Here is an 18,353-nt window from a genome sequence, read left to right on the forward strand (position 1 = left end):
GTCATTAAAAGGAACCAAGTATTTGCTGAGCAGTTGAGACTCAACAGCTACAAGCGGGAGCATCAGTGATCACATTTTATTCTGACCTTCTGACCTTAGGTAGTTTCACCCTTGTGGAAAATATATGGAAGTTACGTTTGAAAGAGTGTCGCCTAATTGCCTTCCTGATCCAGCCTAAATCAATGTTGCTTCTGTTCCGTTTGTAATGAGGGCGACGTCGACGGTATTTCAAACACTAGTCTTACCTTATCATAAAAAAAATGGCTCTGAGCACTATGGGACTCAACTTCTGAGGTCATTAGTCCCCTAGAACTTAGAACTAGTTAAACCTAACTAACCTAAGGACATCACAAACATCCATGCCCGAGGCAGGATTCGAACCTGCGACCGTAGCGGTCTTGCGGTTCCAGACTGCAGCGCCTTTAACCGAACGGCCACTTCGGCCGGCCCTTATCATAACTTCGAACTCATATGACGGATTTCGTGGTATCTATCTTATTATCTCCATCTTCTAAATTACTTCGTATTTCATCTATATTTACATAATAATCCGCATATCACTCTCATTACGTTGGCAGGACACTTACGAGGGCATACTGAAAAGTAAAGCCTCCGAAACTGTTACATGAAAAACTTTTAAACCTTTTTTAATGCAACCAATATTTATCACTTAAAACTACTGGCCTAACAGGCCGTGTTCGGTATATAAAACTGAACTTTCTGCTAATGTTTCCTCTCCGACTGCGGGAGAAATCTTCAGAGCTAAAGAAGTGGGTTTCGTCTCTTTACCCCTGAAGATGTCTCCCGCAGTCGAAGAGGAAACGTCAAAAAATGGTTCAAATGGCTCTGAGCACTATGGGACTTAACATCTGTGGTCATCAGTCCCCTAGAACTTAGAACTACTTAAACCTAACTAACCTAAGGACATCACACACATCCATGCCCGAGGCAGGATTCGAACCTGCTACGGTAGCAGTCGCGCAGTTCCGGACTGAGCGCCTAGAACCGCTAAACCACCACGGCCGGCTGAGGAAACGTCAGAAGAAAGCTTTATACACCGACCATGGCATATTAGCCCGGAAGTTTTAGGTTCAAATAGTTCAAATGGCTCTGAGCACTATGGGACTCAACTGCTGAGGTCATTAGTCCCCTAGAACTTAGAACTAGTTAAACCTAACTAACCTAAGGACATCACAAACATCCATGCCCGAGGCAGGATTCGAACCTGCGACCGTAGCGGTCTTGCGGTTCCAGACTGCAGCGCCTTTAACCGCACGGCCACTTCGGCCGGCGAAGTTTTAGGTGATGTCAGTAGCAGCCAGGAAAGTTTATATTGTATGCCCAAAACCAATGTTATTAACATTCTATGTCTTTCTTTTCCATGTCTACATATTTGCCGTTGTAGATCTCCGAATTGCACTGTGTGGCATGGTGGTGTGTAACGTCTCAACGTTGGTGCGCGAGAAACAGCAATAGCATGCTGTAATCGAGTATCGAACTCGAAGAAATTGTCCACACATGGAGCACCGTCTCCTTCATCGTAACAATACCAGACCACATACGAGTTCTGCGACATGTGCAACAATTCGATGCCTTGTGTTCACTGTAGTCGATCATCCTCCAGTCTCGACGTAGCCCATTCCGATCTAGATCTGTATCCAAAATATAAAGAAAACGTCTTAGAGGACTCCAGTTTGAAAGTGATGAGGTGGTGCAAGCAGTGGTGAGGTTTTCCCTCCGTCTACAAACAATTACAGTTACGGTATTAACAAACTAGTCTCTCTTTTGGAGACACGATTATGTATTCGTTGCCTGGGTGCCTATGTTGGAGAAATAAATATGTACACGGGACGAATAGGGAATGAGAATGTTAATGAAGTTTGTTTCATTTTAAGTGCTTTAAGAGTTTTCATATATTCGTTTGCATTACCTTTCGGCATATCCTCGTACAAATATTAGTGGTATCATTTCTCTTTAATTCGCATATGGAATGAGGAAACTATTATTTGCATCAAACACGAGTAGTATTCTTCATTACGTATGTAATAAATCATTTCGTATATATGCACTGACTGAGATAAAAAGTGTAGCACCCTGAAGAAATGGTGGGATGTCAATATGACTTCAAACATGTACACACCCATCGGCGGTTATGTAAAAGATTACTGTTGCAACTCTCTGTGATATGAAGAAGATACATCAGAGTGTGCTAGTTTCATTCATGTTCAGTGCTGTTACCCCACTTGGTAACTCATATTAAGAGAGTCAACAGCTTTAGACGTCGACTAATCACTATAGAGGACGTCACAAATAAGTGTGAAATGAAAGGGTCTCATCGTCGGTCTCCATTTGACCAGCTGGTTCAATTGCGGAATATCCAGTTATGTGGGGAATTAGGATGGGACAGTGGCCCGATGCCTTAAAGCATGGGAACATGAGAGTTGCCTTACTTGTCGTCAAGATTCAGATCGACAACGTCTCACCACCAAAAGAGAAGGAGTGCCACAGTGGGCACCAAGCTGCCAAGAGCACGTAACAGGCCTTCCTGCAACGTTCAGTGTCACCTCACACTGTTGGTTGGAAAACTAGCAGCCGCTTTACTAGAGAATTACTATGCAATGCATAGGCTGCCATACACACCACAAGACTACGGTTGTGTTTGGAGTAGCGCCGTGCCAGAGGATTATGGGTTACTAGTGAATGGCATCACACTGTTTTCAGTGATGAATCTGGATTATGTACTGCCTGGCATGACTATAGTTGGCAAGTAGGGCGGCGATCTCGGAAAAGGTAACGATCTCGCAATGATTTGAAGAAGTGTAGCTGTGTTATTCCTGGCGTCATAGGGTGGGAAACACTCTTGTATGATTTCAGACCATGGCTGGTAGTGACTGAAGAAACTCTTGGCAGCACAACAGTGCGTCAAAAGCAGACTCCACCCTCATGCGTTACATTTCAAGCAACAGTATCATGTTGCCATGTTTTCTACAGGGGAAGTTCGTCCACACATACTGCATGTCAGTATGGACAGTCTACGCAACAGTGAAATACTGGTTTGACGAGCAAGGTCCCCAAATCTATCCTAGATAGAACATGTGTGTAGGGGGAGTTCTGATGTCTACTCTGTACTACTGTCAGTGCCCACAGATACCAGTTACAACAACTATAGGCCAATTTGCTCCAGTAGAGGTTACAGCGAGTTTCTGACAAACTTCCCAACCACATCAGTGGTTGCATCCAGGCCAGAGTGGGTGCAAGGTCATACTGAGGAGAGGGTTCATACTGCTGAGTTCTTTGTAAATTTAACTCGAAATTGTAATCACTGAAATAACATCACGTATCCTATCAGTTCATTTAGTTTCAGCTTCATTGTTTATTTAGGCAGAGTGTATTGATTATAAATTTTCCTTTTAACTGAGGTAATAGGTTAGTGTACCCTGTTTACCCTATTTAATTTATGAAATGCACTCCAAGCTATTTGTACTGTTCTGTTTATTTCGTCTGTTGCCCATCCAGTCCACTTTTTCAGTTGATGCGCATACCAGAACTCAGCCACTGATTCTGTGGATTGTTGTTAATCACCCTATTTCTATTAGATATGTTGGCAATACATCATTTTCAATTATGTAACAACTGCACTACCAACGACGACACTTACCATTGTTTTGCACTTCGCTCCAAAAGTATAATATGTTTCCCAAAGACGATCACAGTTTTTGTAATCTATTTGATGATTCTTGTTGTTTGTGATATAATTATGACCCATTAAGACGAAAACCAATTACATTAAATAACTAATACATTGTAACCATGGTATTTAGTGCCTTTCATTTTTAAATATTAATTTCGCCTTCCTCCTTGATATCTAAATTTTGATAAAGACATTGACCCTTTGTCAAAAGAGTATGTGGTGACATCATTTGAGAAACATTATAGTCTCTCAACTTGTTTTAATGTTTTAAATTAACGAAGGATATGTGTATTACTGGCACAGTATGATGAAGACAGTGGTATATTCGAAATTCAGAGCTGCATTAGACATTACTGATCAATGCAGTTTTATACATATTTCACTGCCTGCATTCGGCGTTACTGCAGCGTTTAGCAGTAATGTCGAATGCAGCTCTGAATTTTGAATATAGGCTACCACCGTCCTCGTAAATCTGTGCCAATAATATATATACTCCTCGTTAATTTAAAACAATTTGATGGCTCATCATATCTGTCGAATGCAGCTCTGAATTTCGAATATAGGCTACCACCGTCCTCATCAATCTATGCCAATAATACATGTATTCCTCGTTAATCTAAAACAATTTGATGGACCATCTTATCTGTGTGTGTGTGTGAGTGTGTGTGTGTGTGTGTGTGTGTGTGTGTGTGTGTGTGTCAGGATGAGACATAGCGCAGAACAAAAATAAATTGTACCATACCTGAATCTAGATTTGTAACAGCCAAAAGTACTGCATGAACAGTACATTTCCAAATTTAATTATAAGTGTAAGGGAATTAGTTTTAGCAGAAGAGATGAACTGTACATGTATCAGAGCAACAGTATAGCCCATATACAAGAGGGGAGTAGAGGAGAAAAACGAAGAAAGGTGTTATATGTGGAGGTGACGTAGAAACAAAGCAAAAGATATCACTGATATTTCTAATAAATTTGGAAATACAGTGTGAATCAAAAAGTATTCAGAACTAGTGTTTAATACATCACATAATAAGACAAGATAAAACATTACGAATAAATTTGCGAACATATAATATACATAAATACAAGGTAAAATGAATAAATAGTCTTGAATAACAGTGACAGAAGGCTTGGGGAGCAATTGGGCTTAAGTAAAGTTTAAGAGAGAGGCAGTTCTAACATGAGTTTGATAACTGAATGTTAAAAGTGGGCAGTGTGCCAGATGTTTATTGATTTCAGGGCTTCCAACATCGTAGTTTTCTGTCCTTTGTTTGCAGAACAGAAGACAGGACTCGCTAACGACGATCTTGACTGAGTACATGTTCAACAAACAATGTGTCGTCAGTCTCCGAATTCCAAGTTCATTCACCAGCAAATATTGTGTCGTCATTCTCCGAATTCAGGTTCGTTCGCGATCAGTAAATCTGGTTCCCACGTTTCACTCTACTGTCCAGTATAAAATTTGCTACAATCAAGATAATTAATTTCATGTATTCCACTGTTATCTAATAACTGAGTGTTACCGTTGTTGTAAGAAATACTCTGCTCAACGGTGTTCCTGATAAATTAAGAACTTTTGTTCCTGCGGGTAGAAACCCACTGTTTTACATCCTGTTAAGTATGGGATAGCACGTTGTCTTCTACGAACTCTCGATTAAAAGACATATTTAATTTCCTATTCTTAGTTTGTCATCTAAGATGTGGTCAATCAAGACTGAGAGTAACGACTGATGGAGGCAATAAACTTTATGATGAAAATTCTGCTTAAAAATTCTGTTTGGATACTGGAACAAGTACGTAAATATGAAGTAGTACTACCAAGCAGCGACGACTTAAGCGATTAACATAGTAATTCGCACTTTTTCCCCGAGCTATAATTACACTCCCTACCACCACATGGGCTCTTGTGCAGTAACCAGTTTTGAAGCCAGCTCGTGGATGATGTTAAGAGGTATTGTACATTATCAGATAAATGAAGCACCTCGCTTTTCTTTTCATCTATAAATGCTTTAGCCCGGTACGAAGTCGAGGGAGGAAATGAAAGAAATACAGGCCAATAAGATGATCATGAATGATTCCAACTCATACGTTGGTGCTTAAGATACAACTAGAAGACAGACCAAAGACAAATGACAAAACCATCTGTGAAGAAGAATGCTGATGCAAATACAAGTCTGAGTGGCGTTGCATAATCAGGGTACCCTGTACGCAATTATATTGTATCTCACTGACGAAGTGTTTTAGTACCCATATTCATTTGCAATATTTATATCGTTCTTGTGTCAGGAACACACCCAATAGTTTTGGACACCAGTTTGTGAACATCCTGTATGGCGACATTCAGTTTTATTCTACTTAGCTATTGCCAAACCCATTTCCTACTTGTTTCCAAGTAAAAGAAGGTATAAATATTGTAATGGCCTACTAGTTCGAGAGCAGCACACTAAAAATGGCAGTTAAGTTATAAGTGTTTCATCCGTTGAACAGGCATACCTATTCTACCTGCACAAAGGTGAATAATGGAAAACAGTTGGTTCTCTGAGATAAGAAAATTTTTTCTGTGTTCGCTCACGGTATACTTCTAAGTAAATCGCGGCCATCGAATGCACAACTATTTGCTATATACACTCCTGGAAATTGAAATAAGAACACCGTGAATTCATTGTCCCAGGAAGGGGAAACTTTATTGACACATTCCTGGGGTCAGATACATCACATGATCACACTGACAGAACCACAGGCACATAGACACAGGCAACAGAGCATGCACAATGTCGGCACAAGTACAGTGTATATCCACCTTTCGCAGCAATGCAGGCTGCTATTCTCCCATGGAGACGATCGTAGAGATGCTGGATGTAGTCCTGTGGAACGGCTTGCCATGCCATTTCCACCTGGCGCCTCAGTTGGACCAGCGTTCGTGCTGGACGTGCAGACCGCGTGAGACGACGCTTCATCCAGTCCCAAACATGCTCAATGGGGGACAGATCCGGAGATCTTGCTGGCCAGGGTAGTTGACTTACACCTTCTAGAGCACGTTGGGTGGCACGGGATACATGCGGACGTGCATTGTCCTGTTGGAACAGCAAGTTCCCTTGCCGGTCTAGGAATGGTAGAACGATGGGTTCGATGACGGTTTGGATGTACCGTGCACTATTCAGTGTCCCCTCGACGATCACCAGTGGAGTACGGCCAGTGTAGGAGATCGCTCCCCACACCATGATGCCGGGTGTTGGCCCTGTGTGCCTCGGTCGTATGCAGTCCTGATTGTGGCGCTCACCTGCACGGCGCCAAACACGCATACGACCATCATTGGCACCAAGGCAGAAGCGACTCTCATCGCTGAAGACGACACGTCTCCATTCGTCCCTCCATTCACGCCTGTCGCGACACCACTGGAGGCGGGCTGCACGATGTTGGGGCGTGAGCGGAAGACGGCCTAACGGTGTGCGGGACCGTAGCCCAGCTTCATGGAGACGGTTGCGAATGGTCCTCGCCGATACCCCAGGAGCAACAGTGTCCCTAATTTGCTGGGAAGTGGCGGTGCGGTCCCCTACGGCACTGCGTAGGATCCTACGGTCTTGGCGTGCATCCGTGCGTCGCTGCGGTCCGGTCCCAGGTCGACGGGCACGTGCACCTTCCGCCGACCACTGGCGACAACATCGACGTACTGTGGAGACCTCATGCCCCACGTGTTGAGCAATTCGGCGGTACGTCGACCCGGCCTCCCGCATGCCCACTATACGCCCTCGCTCAAAGTCCGTCAACTGCACATACGGTTCACGTCCACGCTGTCGCGGCATGCTACCAGTGTTAAAGATTGAGATGGAGCTCCGTATGCCACGGCAAACTGGCTGACACTGACGGCGGCGGTACACAAATGCTGCGCAGCTAGCGCCTTTCGACGGCCAACACCGCGGTTCCTGGTGTGTCCGCTGTGCCGTGCGTGTGATCATTGCTTGTACAGCCCTCTCGCAGTGTCCGGAGCAAGTATGGTGGGTCTGACACACCGGTGTCAATGTGTTCTTTTTTCCATTTCCAGGAGTGTAGATCCTCTACCCTCCTCTCCCTTAGACGACTTGGGTATCGGTAGAGCGCCGGCTTACCAATTACTGAGATGCTGTGAGCTAACTTGCATGTGCGACTTGTATCTACATCTACATACATACTCCACAATCCACCATACACTGCGTGGTGAAGGGTACCTCGTACCACAACTAGCATCTTCTCTCCCTGATCCACTCCCAAACAGAGAGAGGGAAAAATTACTGCCTATATGCCTCTGTACGAGCCCTAATCTCTGTTGTCTTATCTTTGTGGTCTTTCCGCGAAATTTAAGTTGGTGGCAGTATAATTGTACTGCAGTCAGCCTCAAATGTTGATTCTCTAAATTTCCTCAGTAGCGATTCACGAAAAGAACGTCTCCTTTCCCCCAGAGACTCCCACCCGAGTTCCTGAAGCATTTCCGTAACACTTGCGAGATGATCAAACCTACCAGTAGCGTATCTAGCAGCCCGCCTGTGAATTGCTTCTATGTCCTCCCTCAATCCGACCTGATAGGGATCCCAAACGCTAGAGCAGTACTCAAGAATAGGTGGTATTAGTATTTTATAAGCGGTCTCCTTTACAGATGAACCACATCTTCCAAAACCGCCTTCCCCACAACTGCCTTTACATGCTTGTCCGACTTCATATCGCTTTGCAATGTTACGCCCAAATATTTAATCGACGTGACTGTGTCAAGCGCTACACTACTAATGGAGTATTCAAACATTATGGGATTGTTTTTCGTATTCATCCGCATTAATTTACATTGATCTATATTTAGAGTTAGCTGCCATTCTCTACACCAATCACAAATCCTGTCGAAGTCATCTTGTATCCTCCTACAGTCACTCATGTAGCTGACATGAACTGGCTAGTGACAAAACGCATCATCCTTTCAGTCAACAAAGGACATCGGAAGGAACATTGTTACTAACACCTCCTGACCTAATTAGTAGAGAGAAGAATTAACAACACTCTGCAAATTCGCTTCAAAGATGATTGAAGGCGGTCAGTGACAAACCATATATTTTTAACATCAATTTGAAGGATTATAGTCAAATAAATACTTGTTCTTGCTTACGGTAGTGTTCTAGTTTACATAACTGATTTTTTGGGCTGTGATTGAATGAAATTAAAAAGCATGGGAAATTGTTCATTTACTTGCTTTATGCGTGATTCAGTATGTTATCATTTTTTACACTCATGAAAATACATTGGAAAATACGGCAGTTATACATTTTCCGACGCATAAATTCCATAGTACTCTTATACACCCATCAAAAAAGTTTTGCATCACTTCGCCTTGGTAGCGACAGTTCCGGAACGTGTACAGAAAATTGGAATAGAGGTGAACAAAAACATAATGTCCACCCATTTTACTGCTCATGAAAACTACACATTGCATGTTGTACCACCATACAGCGAGACCTTCAGAAGGTGGTGGTCCAGATTGCTGTACACACCGGTACTTCTCATACCCAGTAAAAAGTCCTCTTGCATTGAGGCATGCCTGTATTCGTCGTGACATACTACCCATAAGTTCATCAAGGCACTGTTGGTCCAGATTGTACCACTCCTCAACGGCGATTCGGCTTAGATCCCTCAGAGTGGTTGGTGTGTTACGTCGTCCATAAACAGCCCTTTTTAATCCATCCCAGGGGTGTTCAATAGGTTTCATGTCTGGAGAACATACTGGCCACTCTAGTCGAGCGATGTTGTCATCCTGAAGGAAGTTATTCACAAGATGGGGTCGTGAATTGTCGTCCCTGAAGCCGAATTCCTCACCAATATGTTGCCAATGTGGTTGCACTGTCGGTGGGAGAATGGCATTCACGTGTAGTACAGCCGTTACGGCGCCTTCCACGACCACCTGCGGCGTACGTCGGCCACAAAAAATGCCACCCCAAAACAGCATGGAAATTTCACCTTGCAGCACTCGCTGGACAGTGTACCTAACGCGTTCACCCTGACCTGGTTGCCTCGAAATACGTCTCCGATGATTGTCTGGTTGAAGACATATGCCACACGAAGGTAATCCTGAGCGGTCCATTCGGCACATTTTTGGGCCCATCTGTACCGCGCAGCATGGTGTCATGGTTGCAAAGATGGACCTCGCATAGACGTCGAGAGTGAAGTTGCACATGATGCAGCCTGTTGGGCACAGTTTGAGTCTAACACGACGTCCTGTGGCTGCACGAAAAGTTTTATTCAACATGAAGGCGTTGCTGTCAGGGTTCCTCCAAGCCATAATCCGAACGTAGCGGTCATCCACTGCAGTAGTAACCCTTGGGCGGCCTGAGCAAGGCATGTCATCGACAGTTCTTGTCTCGCTGCATCTCCTCCATGTTCGAATAACATCGCTTTAGACCATTCCGAGACGCCTGGAGACTTCCCTTGTTGAGAGCCCTTCCTGGCACAAAGTAACAACGCGGACGCGATCGACCCGCGGTATTGACCGTCTAGGCATCGCTGAACTGCAGACGTCACGAGCTGTGTCCCTCCTTCTTGGTGGAATAACAGAAACTGATCGGCTGTCGTACCCCCTCCGTGCAATAGGCGCTACTCATGCACGGTTGTCCACAATTTTGGGTAGGTTTAGTGACGTCCCTGAACAGTCAAAGGGACTGTGTCTGCGATACAATTCCACAGTCAACGTCTATCATCAGCAGTTCTGGGAACCGGAATAATGCTAAACATTTTTGATGTGTGTATGATTATATATGAACGACAAGAGGGTCTCCTACTTCCGTGCCATGATCGACGATTTAACCTTTTTTTCATCTTTAATAGAGTATTAAAATTAGTTATATTCTTACTCTGTATGCATTTTACTTTTTATTTATTGTTTAATACATGTTGACATCTTACTAACGGTGGCGGCGACAAAACAAACAATTAACCGATTGCGTATTACATGCTATAGGAATCTGATTAGTCTTCTACTGTCGCCAACAGAGCGAAGACTCGAGGCGTACCTCCTTCTTGTCGATACACTGTTTTCTTTGTGGTAACACTGTTGTCTGACACTGTAACTGGGACGATATTCAAAAATCTTTGTTCCCGAAGGATTTTTGTTTCATCTACAAGATTAAAACCTTTGGCTGTCTTCTCATTACAGGTGGTGTGTTAATTTTTTCTTGGTGACGGCGATGTTTATGAGAACGTCATTGCTGGGCTTTGTGGATCACTGATACCATCACATTAACTGCGTTACATTGTTTTATCGTTAATACCAATGTTTTAAATTATGGAATTTCCGTTTTCAGTAACAACAAGATGGTTGTATCTCTGCTACGAAGATAATACTTTTATTAAATGATTCTACAGCACCAATATGTGGCGTCTTATTACGTTACTTAGCTTTTTCACTATTCTGTGGGTACTAAGCGACAGAATTATTATTTATTTCCTTTCTATGAGTTCTACGTTTGCTATGCCGTATAGCAACACATCGTTCACGTGTCACGGTCGAGATACTGCAAGCAAAAAGTAAGAAAAAAATGTGAAAAAATTCGTCAAAAATCATTCCTATGCCATTTGAGACGTATTGTTAGAAAATAATTATTCATTTCAGAGTTCAATCGAGTGAGTGATTTAACACACGACACTGGCATACTTATAGAACATTGATAATTTCAGGAGATGTTTCAAATAACATGGCAAAACTTTAACTCGTTTTTTTGGCAGCTATAGTGAATTGCACGAATTTTCCATGAATCTGAGGACAGTGTTGTTTCCCCAATAGATTTTCAATTACAACAAATACTTTGCTAGGTTTCAGTGGCTAGCCATAACTCCGATTACCATTCAGAGCATTCCGTTTGACGTCACGCAAACATTACCTGTCATTTGTCGAGCGATTTACATTAAGAGTAACTCTGCCACTCTCAAACTATCAAAATATTTCGAGAATTGCTCTACCATCGTGAAATTAAGGAGTTTATTATGGCACATCATAGAGGAAATACGAATCATGCTAGGTATCAGGACGCTGCAGATTCTAGGTGGGAACAATAACTTTGTCTTTTCAGCATGGGATTTAGTTATTATACGGTGAGAGCTTTGACTGATATCGGTCAGCCATCAGCAATCTCCATAACGTATCGAACGAAACAAAGGATATTGAAAGATTCCGTAATGTGGTAATAAGGTATCTTGATTTCCTGTAATTTTATGCCTGTGGCTTTGGGTAGGGTTTATGACGTTATTTAGCCTCTTCCCGAGAATTTTTATATGCTGAGATTACCGAAGATCTTGTAAAAAAGCACTTGGAGCTAAACCGAAAACTGTTCGCATTTGGCGTTTTCATTTCGATGGTCGAAAATTCTAATTCTTGTCGGCATATTCGACTGCTACAGGTTTGTAATCCACATTGTTACTTTCCATCTTGTCTCTCGTTTTTATCTGATGACAGCAGTCTTTCTCAGAAACTGTTTCACAAACACTGCAGTTCAGAGGGTTGATGTGAGTCATGAGATTAACTGTGCTTCGCCAACACGTTATTTTCCTACAGGTAACACTAACGCCAGAAAATGGTCTGGGAATCCTGTTGGCAAAATATTTGAGTTGTTTAGACATAATGAGAATGTAGCGGTTGTGCCTCGAACCATAATTGTACACTTTAAGCTACTCTGTTTTCCGCCGAACGTTTCAGTCCACTGTAGTTGAAATAAAGATCAGGAATCAATATGAAGTCGAACAGTGTTCGTTGTTATCGACTATGAATAATTCTGCTGCTTATTCGTCTTTAACTTTTGTTTATTTTTCCTCGTAGGACCTGTAGCAGTAGTTGATCTGACTGTTTCGGTCCAAATATTTTTGCCTCAAGTCATCGCTGTACGATACATCAGTGTTAAAATGTATAACAAGGTTTCCTTTTTAGTCAATTCCACATATAATATGTCATTGAGGAAACTCACATCGCTATCGAATGGGTTCATATAAAACTATACATCTCAGTGTGTGCCGCAACAGCTGTTAATAGCAAGCTTTGTCCCCCATGATGTAACAGCGTCAGTTATTGGTTCATTTTCAGTTAAAAACTCGTTGTTAATGACATATTTAACAGCTTTAGTATTTATACAGTTTTCTGACAAATAAAGGTCAGTTCATTTTTGATAACATGTTTCGAAGAATGATGGCCTAACTAAAATTGTGCGATTTACCCAAAAAATATAATGTTTCCACGTTAGGACCTCGAGGTCTGAATCACAGCGTGGTACATAAAAAGTTATGCAGTCTTGTTAGACTAGGTTTTTACGGACATTTACTGCGGTCTAAGGAACGTTTCAGGCAATTCAGTTTATTGGAACGATTAATCTTCATACGTTGGGGCAGAGTAAGATCACTGTACGAAATCTACACTCCTGGAAATTGAAATAAGAACACCGTGAATTCATTGTCCCAGGAAGGGGAAACTTTATTGACACATTCCTGGGGTCAGATACATCTCATGATCACACTGACAGAACCACAGGCACATAGACACAGGCAACAGAGCATGCACAATGTCGGCACTAGTACAGTGTATATCCACCTTTCGCAGCAATGCAGGCTGCTATTCTCCCATGGAGACGATCGTAGAGATGCTGGATGTAGTCCTGTGGAACGGCTTGCCATGCCATTTCCACCTGGCGCCTCAGTTGGACCAGCGTTCGTGCTGGACGTGCAGACCGCGTGCGACGACTTCATCCAGTCCCAAACATGCTCAATGGGGGACAGATCCTGAGATCTTGCTGGCCAGGGTAGTTGACTTACACCTTCTAGAGCACGTTGGGTGGCACGGGATACATGCGGACGTGCATTGTCCTGTTGGAACAGCAAGTTCCCTTGCCGGTCTAGGAATGGTAGAACGATGGGTTCGATGACGGTTTGGATGTACCGTGCACTATTCAGTGTCCCCTCGACGATCACCAGTGGTGTACGGCCAGTGTAGGAGATCGCTCTCCACACCATGATGCCGGGTGTTGGCCCTGTGTGCCTCGGTCGTATGCAGTCCTGATTGTGGCGCTCACCTGCACGGCGCCAAACACGCATACGACCATCATTGGCACCAAGGCAGAAGCGACTCTCATCGCTGAAGACGACACGTCTCCATTCGTCCCTCCATTCACGCCTGTCGCGACACCACTGGAGGCGGGCTGCACGATGTTGGGGCGTGAGCGGAAGACGGCCTAACGGTGTGCGGGACCGTAGCCCAGCTTCATGGAGACGGTAGCGAATGGTCCTCGCCGATACCCCAGGAGCAACAGTGTCCCTAATTTGCTGGGAAGTGGCGGTGCGGTCCCCTACGGCACTGCGTAGGATCCTACGGTCTTGGCGTGCATCCGTGCGTCGCTGCGGTCCGGTCCCAGGTCGACGGGCACGTGCACCTTCCGCCGACCACTGGCGACAACATCAATGTACTGTGGAGACCTCACGCCCCACGTGTTGAGCAATTCGGCGGTACGTCGACCCGGCCTCCCGCATGCCCACTATACGCCCTCGCTCAAAGTCCGTCAACTGCACATACGGTTCACGTCCACGCTGTCGCGGCATGCTACCAGTGTTAAAGACTGCTGATGGAGCTCCGTATGCCACGGCAAACTGGCTGACACTGACGGCGGCGGTGCACAAATGCTGCGCAGCTAGCGCCATTCGACGGCCAACACCGCGGTTCCTGGTGTGTCCACTGTGCCGTGCGTGTGATCATTGCTTGTACAGCCCTCTCGCAGTGTCCGGAGCAAGTATGGTGGGTCTGACACACCGGTGTCAATGTGTTCTTTTTTCCATTTCCAGGAGTGTATGATACATAATAACTAATTGTTTAGATAATCTGAGGAGAAGTGTGGTTCTTTTACTCTCAGTCCAACCCTCTTACATTTCGTGTAAGTGCATAATCCACTAACTGAAGTGTAACAGAATTATTATTGAGTTGGCTGAGGTTGTAGTAGTTAAACTACTCATTAGGTACCAAACGCCAAAGTCCTTACGGTGGTCGTTTTAGGTTGTCAGAGTTGTCTTATTATACATCTGTCTTTCGCCTGGAAGTCAGGTGCAAAACTCATTAAAAGAAGAATTTTAAGGATTATTGCTTTGTTATAGTTGAAGTGGATTGTAGTGCTTAGTTTAGTGTACGAATAGCCTCAAGTGTGAGAACTGTGTACGTTGCCGTAGGTCAACTGGCTTGGGGGAAACACAACAGGACTAAGGGTTGGTGTTCGATTGGGGAGAATGCAGCAGGGAAGCTAAAAAGTGTCCTATAAGGCTCTCTCACACAGCTGCAGGTTTTATAATCGAGACAAGAAAATCGTGGAAAAGGGAGAAAAGATCTCTGCCCTCCATGATGAATATGACATTGCATACTTTGAATTACATTGGTTGAAGACGGAAAGAGATGATGGGGGCTCGGAGAAAGTGAAAAGTAATAAACAAAGTAGAAATCCTAAGAAAACACATTTAAAAATCTGATTAGCAATCAGTATGACATTTTACCTGAAATAGGGGAAAAGAATCAACCACTTTTTGAGCTCAATAGGGTGCAGTAGACTGGCAGCTTGACTTTAAGGACAAGTTAGTAGAAAAGCCATGTAGAAAGAAAAAGATTTTTGCTAGCAGGGAGCAGTCACAGGAGAGGTGTTGGTCAAAAACTTCAAAACCTGTATAATTAAGATTTATACTAATTGGATGAATGAATCACACAAATCACATATTTAGACACCTTGTTAACACGGTTCTTAACAGTGTGAACAAAAACCTGAGTGAGTTGCTTCTGACTGAAACAAAGTCCCGTATTAGTAGCATTCTACTGCTGCGACTGGGGGATGAGTATACACTAATCATAGTCTGCACCTAAATGGGGAGGGGGGGGGAGGAAAGCTTAGCTGTGCACCTGGTAGAAAGTATAAGAGGAGGCATAAGCACACAATGAAAAATCCCTTTTATAATTGGAATTAAAGGGGCACACGTTTCAGGTTAGAGTAAGGTAACAGACAGAGACTAATTAAAGAAATAAGAGCACTAAAAGCCATAATACATACAGCAATTTCTAGAAAATTACATTATTTTTTTCCTCAGAACGCTACAGGTTCGAAAAACAATATATGTGAGATTATTTTAGCTTAAAAGATGTAGAAAATTCTTAAGGGACGGATGTTCTTTTTCTCTGTGAACACCATGTAACCACAGGGGTTGAGGAGTTAAATATCAGGGATTAAAAACTTACAGCATATTTATGTATAGTTATTATGGAAAAAGGAGGACAACACATGTAAAAGTTGGACACAAAGTCAACAATATTTAAACCAATAGTTTACGTGCTGATCAAAACCTAGAAGAACGTGCTTTTGAATTGTCACAACACAATGCTTTTCTGCTAACTGTGACAGTATACAGATCTTCTCTAGGAAACTTGCAGCTGTTAATGAGGAATCTTGCTGTGTTATTAAAGTACCTCTCAGACAGGAAGAAAATTTTAGTAGTTTTCGGAGATTTTAGTGTAGATTCCTGAAAAGAAACAGACAAGAAAAATGAACTTGAATAATAATTGTGTGTTTCAATTTAATTTCAATAGTTAATTTTACAACACGTGTGCAACAAGATAATAAGATCGAAAGTTTTTTTGTAGACAGTGCTCAGGCTCGAACAATTAATGTGTACATAGCTACTAATGGAGATTCTGATCATGATGCACAGTTAACAGAAAAATCAAATGAAATATGAAGCTTGTCGTCGTACAAGAGCGCCACACGTTCATACAAGGCAGAGAGGATAATTAATGATTATAGGATACATTGACTCAAGAGAAATTTACAAGGGGTTGAATGGGATGAGGTATGTATAGAAAAAGATACTAATGTCAGAGTCACTTTATTCCATAGTTATTTAGTGACATTATTTGAAAGATGCTTTCCTACGACAATTATCCACATGATCTATTAATAAAGCATGTAAGCTGTGGATAACTATGGGCATGAAAATCCTATGTAACTGGAAGACAGAAAATTATATGAAGGAAAGAGTACGTCATGATCCAGAACTACCTGCATACTACAATAAATACTAAAGTACATCAAGGAAAGTAATCAAAATGTCGAAAACTACAGCAATCCTGCTGTATTTAATAATGCATATAACAGGATTAAGACTATGCAGGATGTTGTTAATCTGGAGAAGGCCAGCCGGTCAGCCCCTCCCGCTGGAGGTTCGAGTCCTCCCTTGGGCATGGGTGTGTGTGTGTGTGTGTGTTTGTATGTGTGTGTTGTTCTTAGCATAAGTTAGTTTAAGTAGTGTGTAAAGTCTAGGGACCGATGACCTCAGCAGTTTGGTCCCTTAGGAATTCACACACATTTGAACATTTGACCGCCAGTCAAGATACCGTAACAGTTAATTGACTGGAAATGCTGTGACCGATATTTCAGAAGTTACAAGTACTGTTAATCATCTCTTTCTAAATGTAGCAGCAAAAATAAAATGAAATGGTTAAGTTGAAGAAGCCAGGGAATATTTTAAATATGTCTTTCAAGAAACCTTCAGTTTACTATAAATAACACCAGCATCCTTCACTGATACTAATAGAATTACAAAAATAAGTTAGTTTAAATAGTGTGCAAGTTAGAGAACGATGACCTCAACTGTTTGGTCCCTTAGGAATTCACACGCACTTGAACATTTGCCAGCCAGTCAAGATACCATAACAGTTAATTAACTGGAAATGCTGTGACCGCTATTTCAGAAGTTACAAGTACTGTTAACCATCTCTTTCTAAATGTAGCAGCAAAAATAAAATGAAAAGGTTAAGTTGAAGAAGAAAGAGAATATTTTAAAAATATATTTCAAGAAACCTTCAGTTAACTATAAATAGCACCAGCATCCTTCACTGATACTATTAGTATTACAAAAATTCTATTAATTTAATGCCCATGTTGCATTGATGGAATTTTGGACATAATGCTTAAGAATTGTTTACTCTTAATAAGAAACTTGTTTATAGATGTATGCAACGCATCATTGTCACAGGGAATGTTCCCAGACGGGTCAAAATACGCAATTGTTAAACCTCTTCAAAAGATAAGTGACAAGGCAGGCTAACAATTACTGTCCAGTTTCCCTACATACATCATATACCATATTAGGAAAAGAAATTTATTCTAAAATAGTCTCGTACGTAAGGGGAAACAATTTGCTTAGCTTATAACAGTTCACACTACACAAGGGTTGCTTGACTGACAATGCTATGTATACATCCGCTCATCCAATAGTATAAGCCACAAATAATATAATATTGCAGTATGGTGTTTTTTGTGATCATTTCTAGGTGTTTGATTCTGCAGATACTGTTACGCTCTTATAAAAACTCAAGTTCTATGGAATAGCGAAAGTTACTCAAAGCTAATTCGAATAGTACTTAACATACAAAATGCAACAGTTTGTATTGAATAATTCAAGCAATGTCACAAGCGTAGAAAATTTTTCTGTGTGGAGAACTCACAAAGAGAGTCTGAGACCAAGAAAAAGGACTAGGATTAATTTAAAGGAAACACTTGGAAGTGTGGTCCAACTTGATAATTCATTTATCATTCCAATCAAAAATTTTATTTTATAACAATTGTATCAGGAACCAACAAAAAGTTATGAA

Source organism: Schistocerca cancellata, chromosome 8, assembly GCF_023864275.1.
Source record: "Schistocerca cancellata isolate TAMUIC-IGC-003103 chromosome 8, iqSchCanc2.1, whole genome shotgun sequence".
In the NCBI taxonomy this organism is placed as follows: Eukaryota; Metazoa; Arthropoda; class Insecta; order Orthoptera; family Acrididae; genus Schistocerca; species Schistocerca cancellata.